Raw genomic sequence first — 6,283 nt, 5'->3', positions numbered from 1 at the left:
TATTTTTATTTACGAGACTTTTAGCCTCGCGAGAGATTCAGTCGAGCGCGTCAACGGTATTATGTAAGAGCAAATGCAAGGAGTTAGCTATTGATATATTAGCCTTTTAATAGATTTCAGCTTCGGTTACGTGATATAGAAAAGAGATTGATCGTTGCTGCTTGCATCATTTCATTCAGGGAACGATAATCAATATGCATACAGCGACAGGATTACCGTCGATTTTGAATAAAAATGCATCGATAGCTTTGTATGGTACGTGTGCAGTGACAGGTTCGATTTCAACCCGACAGTTCTAATCCACTCCGCAAGCCCCGGCGATTCGGTCGATATGTAGGTAGATGCATTCGCCCGATCGGAATTCTTTTACGGCCCAGTTTGCATTTCACAATCTATTCCGAGTGAGGCATCGGCCACGAAGGCATTTTTATCAAAGTGTCCTTCGGGTAGCGCGCGCACGCTGTCATCTATATGCATTACCCCGTCGAAGGAAAGCTACAGTATTGTTTTGTCTACGTAGTACTTTAATACAACATGTCGTTCATGTTATCAAGCATCCTCTTTTTCATTTTCATTTATACTAGCTCAAATCTTTTCATTACATCTCGTAACATGATGAAATACGAGTAACGATTCGAACTCTCTGTGATCAGTCTTTTATTAAATCAAATATTAATCCACTTATACACACAGAAGGCATATAAAATCGATTATTATATTATTTAATTTTTCAATATTTTTCTTTAAAAAGTAGAAAAAAATCGTAATACGTTCTTCTCGAATTTGTGTCTATTGTAAGCGCCTATTATATAAAGAGTAGATATCGTGAGCTATCAAAGCCTGTTTTGACAATTTGTACATATGTTGAGTGGATTAATTATATACTATGTAACTTTATTATTAATATAAGTATTATAGAGTGAAAGAAAAACAATTTCTTAACTATGCGTGCGCGTATAAAAAGACACACGTAAATAAATTTAAAATCATATTTGTGACTGCAATCTGTTAAAAAATGGCGCACGCGTCTGGATTCTAATCAAAGTAAATCAAATATTATTTTTATGATATATTATAAATTATTGACTTAATTATCTTATTGAAGTTAAACTGATTGTAATTATATTTTATAAAATGTTAAGTAAGTATTAAATATTAAATGTGACATTAGATATTTCTAAGCATGTATTAAATACAAAAGAAATTTTCACGGCGTACATTGTTCCGCCACTAAAATCTCGGTAACATTATGGAACAACGTATCGCACGGCAGTTCCTTTTTGTTAATGCGATATAACTCTTACGTAATATCGGCTCGATCGATAGTATTTCGCACTCGCAGTGCGTAGCATGTGTTTGACAGGTGACGGCGCAATTGTTTGTCGTTAAAGGTTCGGCGAAAAAAATTCGGTGCCGTTTCCATTAAACGCGGCTACCCGCTGAACAAAAATTGCGCTTTTCCGCCAGCTGGTCGCCTGATATTAACAACGTAACAATGCGCACTCGTGAGATCTCTCTCGGAAAAAAAAGTGGACCGCGATAGACGCGAGCTACAAAATTGTTTCCATTTTAGTTGCGTGTGAACGCACGCACGCACGCACATACGCATACACGCACGGATGCACCTACTTACCCTTTGCTCTTTACAAACACCGCGGATTATCCGCCGTAATTCGAACATATAAGAAAATTAAAACAACAACGAGACGTAATCTAAAATCGCCCTCTGTCTTGCGAGAGAATCTCTTCTTGAAAGAAGACACATATTAGAAGAAGAGATTCTTAATTGCCGTTTTCAAAACAGGCATTAATTACACTTACACGATGTTTACTCATAAATTAAGAGCGGCGCGATTATCTTAGTCAAATGCAAATGCTTAACGATGAAAATGCATGAAGATGCAAAGAGGACGGAAGTTTGCTAATAACGTCGTCAACCGACACGGACTTTGCCCCTGTCGGTTTACGTAAAATATCGTTGACTGCGCGGTAACGTTCCAATTATCGATATTTTTCTTTCTTTTTTTTCGTATATCGTCGTGTTATTCGATTGTGACATTTCTTGTGATGTATGACATCTTTTTCGCATAGCGAAATGGGAAGCATATCGTACGTTTGGTATAAGCGCACCACATGTACGCAACGGATCGAAACTGGGCTGAGCGTGTTGTAGTTAATCTAGGATAAGGGCTGTACATAAGTGCACATGCATGATACGTGGCGCTAAAGATCCATCCGACACACAGACGCGCATCCCTGGATTTATAGAGCGCCGGCGGAATCGAGGAGCCCCCGACTCCGCGGGTCGGCGGATCGTAAACACCACCGATTTCTCAAGCCAGTGGGAATGCAAAGCGAACCGATCGGATCCGGCGTAATCTCCAGTAATTGTGACGGAGTGAGCAAACGTTAACCGCTAATATCGTTGCTTGGATAGATCAAAACGTAATGTGTATGTATTCTTAATATGAGAGTTGCAATATTACATGTACCCGATAATTACATCGCAGATTTTATCGCGGTTTTAAAGAAAAATCATTGACGCTTCAGATGTCTAATTATCAAATAAATCTATGAGATAATTCTGCCCCGAGAAATTTTTACTTTTATATATATAATATACAAAAAAAAAAAGAAAAAAAGATTTCTTCTTTTATTCGGTTTTCCATGCAGCTCTAGAAAAAGATTTTAAAAAGCCCCGAAGTCAAGTCCCGAAAACCTTTTAATATAAAAATATTGAACTCTCTTACCGAGCATAATGGAAATTCATCTGGAGTCAATAACCTGCAACTGCATATCCCTGTAGAGTAAAGTAATCGAAATGTAAGGCCTTTAGACGATCAATAAACATGGGAATAAAATTGTTGCATTGCATATCACACACACGTAATTTATTCGGTAAAATAATCTTTTTTTTTATAAAACGTCAAGTTTTATATTTTATACAATAAGATACATTATTTCTCACAGTCACATTAAAAATCACGCAATATCAATATCTTTTTAATTCATAATACTTATTGATATTTAATACTTCGAGATACAATGGTGTACCTAATGCCTCGAGAATGAATATTGTTAACCCTCTTTTTGTTAATAAAAAACAAAAGTTCCATTTATGAAGAAACTTCTGCTCTGATTTGTAATGCTTTAAGGCCGGTTTTCACACGCAATGATTAGTGGCGCCAACTGACTGGCATTCATTGGCGCCAGAACCGACTAGCAAACTCACAAGTATTTACACAGTGATTGGCGTATACTATGGAAAATATTTAACATTTATTAAACACACAGTAAATGACAGCAAGCATATAACCTCCAAATTTGAGGTTATATGCTTTGGCCAACAACCGCCAGTAAACGCCACATTACTAGCGCCAGTTTGTATCAAGTGTTTACACTTGCATTTTTACTGGCGTTAGTCGACTGGCGCGGCCTGGCGCCACCAATCATTGCGTGTGAAAACCGGCCTTTACACTCTCATTAGATACGCCATTGTTTCCATTATTGTATATGCGCATATAAGAAATTACAGTAAAACTAAAAACGGCTACACATAAGATACGCATAACACTCAAACACATATACGTCGTGAGAATAATTGAAACTAAATTACCACAACGAATCAACAGCGGATATAATTTACGTCACGTCAGTAAATTACAAGATGAAAATACCAAGAGCTCAGAGTAAAAATAAAGCTCGTGTCATATACTGAACGGTCAAACTACGCTATATAACATACATGGTGAACATTCGATGTTTTGTGAATGTTTTACGTTGACAGGTGCGCGATGGCGGTCCATGTACGTGCAAATCGTCCGCGCATCGCTACGTAAAGCAAATCACGGGGTGGCACATATAGAACAGTGACATTTGCATTTTTCTTCATACATCTTTACCACGCTCATACGTGCTGTGAACTTTGCGAAATAATTAGGTGAAATGAGCCGCGATTTATTTTTAAGAATGGTAGAGGAAAAAATGGTAATATGGACCTCCATTTTGATCTTTTTGTGTAAATTTTTATTTTTTATTAATTTAAATTTAACATCAAATGCTTTAACTCTGAGGACGAGCGTGGCCTAGTAGACAGCGCACTGGTCTATTGAGCCAAAGGTCTCGGGTTCGATTCCCGGTAGAGTTAGAAAAATTTTATTCGCTCATTCTCCTCTCGGAAGGCAATGGCAAACCACCGAGAGTATGTCTCGCCAAGAGAATTTCTCTAAAAAATATAGCCGTTCGGAATCGGCGTTGAACTGTAAGTCCCATGTACAATGTGTATAATCTACGTGCGCAACACATGTATATGAAGAGAAGTCACCACGCTCGGGCACGAGTAATAGGACTGAGGATGATGCTTTAACATAAAACACAGTTGAAAAATGAAGAAAAAGATGGTTAAATAATAAGAAAAATTATTTAAATAAAGAAACCATGACGCGCAAATATCGGGATGTAGTGGTAAAGTGAGTCCCCCCCCTCCCTCTCCTGTGTTAGTAATGTGGGCCGAAGCCAATTTACCAATACACAAATTTCTACACAATTACATAAAATTTATTATGTGCAAAAATCACATAAAGTAATTTTTCCGCTCCAACGCATGCAGTGTGAGCCCACATTACCAACAGCTGAGCCACATTACAGCTGGCACACTGTACCACTTTTCACCATAATGGTCATCTAATTACCATATTCCTAATTTGTTTTCCAAATGCTCTTGCAAAACAGACTTTCTTTCTACAGCTTTTTGTATGGATATCAAAACTTCGATAGGAATACTAACGTCACGTACAAATCGCTGCCAGTGAACTATATACTATAAATGTAAACTACATATCATACTTAACGCCCGGACATGGGCAGCAGGAAGAAAAAGATGGGTTGATTAGGGATCATTTCTGTCTCTGTTCAGCGAATTTTGATTGGTTTTCTATTGTTCTCGAAGAGTACAACAATAGAAAAAGACGGGCTAGTTATAATTCTCCATCCCTTTCGTCCCATTTTCTTCTATAATAGAGTTCACATTTCAGTATAGTTCGCTGCAAAGTTGTTCTAGGTATTGTAAATTCCTTCACCGTTCTCTTCAGACTCATTCTTCTCGCACAGGTGCAATAGCCTTACGCATATCGTTTGGTGTCCATAATCTCGACTTCGGTTTCGGTTTTGGTTGGCGATAATGTATCTTCTTCTTATTTAAAAAAAACCACAAAATTTTTTAACTAAAACGCTCTATAATGTGGGCCGGAGACCCACAATACCGCTATGAGACCCACAATACCGTTATGGGGTCCAATATAGAAATATTATCAAAATTTACATTTACTTAATTATATCCTAGCGAAAACATAGTTATTCAAGTTTATTTAAAACAGAAGAACAGCAGCCTGAGAATTGATATAGGGTACAAAGTCGTTAATTACGAACTTTAAACCACGTTAAACTTGTATTGATACTCAATACCAATTGACAAAACTTTGACGTACGTCTGTAACAGATAACTCTATTGTTAACAAAAAAAGTTACGTCAGTCGTAGCGGCAACTGTTTCACAACTTCGACACCTGCGCTGAGAACAAATTAAAAATCCTTCGCAAGAAATAGCGTTAATTATAATATAATTTTAAATAAGGCCTATATTATCAGCAAGGAGCTCACATTACTACGTTCTGTTCTATCCATTTTCAACATCGCGCGAGTATCGCGATTCGCGCAACGGATAGCGCGTGATGAAGGTATACAAATATCGTAAATACGACGGACCAGCGGAAATCCGATCTGTTTCCACTTAACACCTCGCGAATTGCACGCGCATGCACGTCGAGGAGATTTCGGAAGATTTCGAGATACCGTGGGAACACCAGGACTTTACTAGAAGATATTATAATCCTTCTCTTCCGCGCGCGCGCGTGGATAAACGCGGGGAGTAAGACAAATGACGACGGGCGTAGCGGCGGCGGTGGAGGGTAAACAGTTACGGGGAGGAATATGCCGTGCTTATTCAAATCGCCGACAGATAAAATCTGCGAGCGTGCGTCGCGCTCGTTGTTGCGGCGAGCACGGCGGGATTTCGCCATTCCCCTCCTTCCCATCAATTGTGCGCCCCCGTGTATTTTAGTCGAGTCTCGTGAAGGCCACCCCCTTATCTCTGGCGTCACCGGGTGCATCTCGGGGCCGCCACCGTTAGTAAACTTTTAAAAGCTATCGCCGTTCTTCCGGCACGGAGAGAGACAGGGGGAGAGAGAGAGAGAGAGAGAGAGAGAGAGAGAGAGAGAGAGAGAGAG

General features: G+C 38.9%; 1 protein-coding gene across 2 annotated transcripts in view; it reads right to left on the bottom strand.

Moving 5' to 3' along the window:
• Window positions 1-3,476: 3,476 nt before the first annotated feature.
• The window catches only part of LOC112453888 (solute carrier family 22 member 21-like), a 23,746-nt gene continuing 20,939 nt past the window's right edge, over window positions 3,477-6,283 (bottom strand). Inside the window, exon 12 of one of the 2 annotated variants that reach the window (XM_025014896.1) lies at window positions 3,477-6,260. The gene's annotated coding sequence lies outside the window, so the exon portion shown is untranslated. The remainder of the gene's footprint in view (window positions 6,261-6,283) is intronic. The other variant, XM_025014897.1, reaches the window with a different exon arrangement.

Source organism: Temnothorax curvispinosus, unplaced genomic scaffold, assembly GCF_003070985.1.
Source record: "Temnothorax curvispinosus isolate PA1 unplaced genomic scaffold, ASM307098v1 QBEX01004747.1, whole genome shotgun sequence".
Classification (NCBI taxonomy): Eukaryota; Metazoa; Arthropoda; class Insecta; order Hymenoptera; family Formicidae; genus Temnothorax; species Temnothorax curvispinosus.
This window is presented reverse-complemented; position numbering and strand designations above follow the sequence as displayed.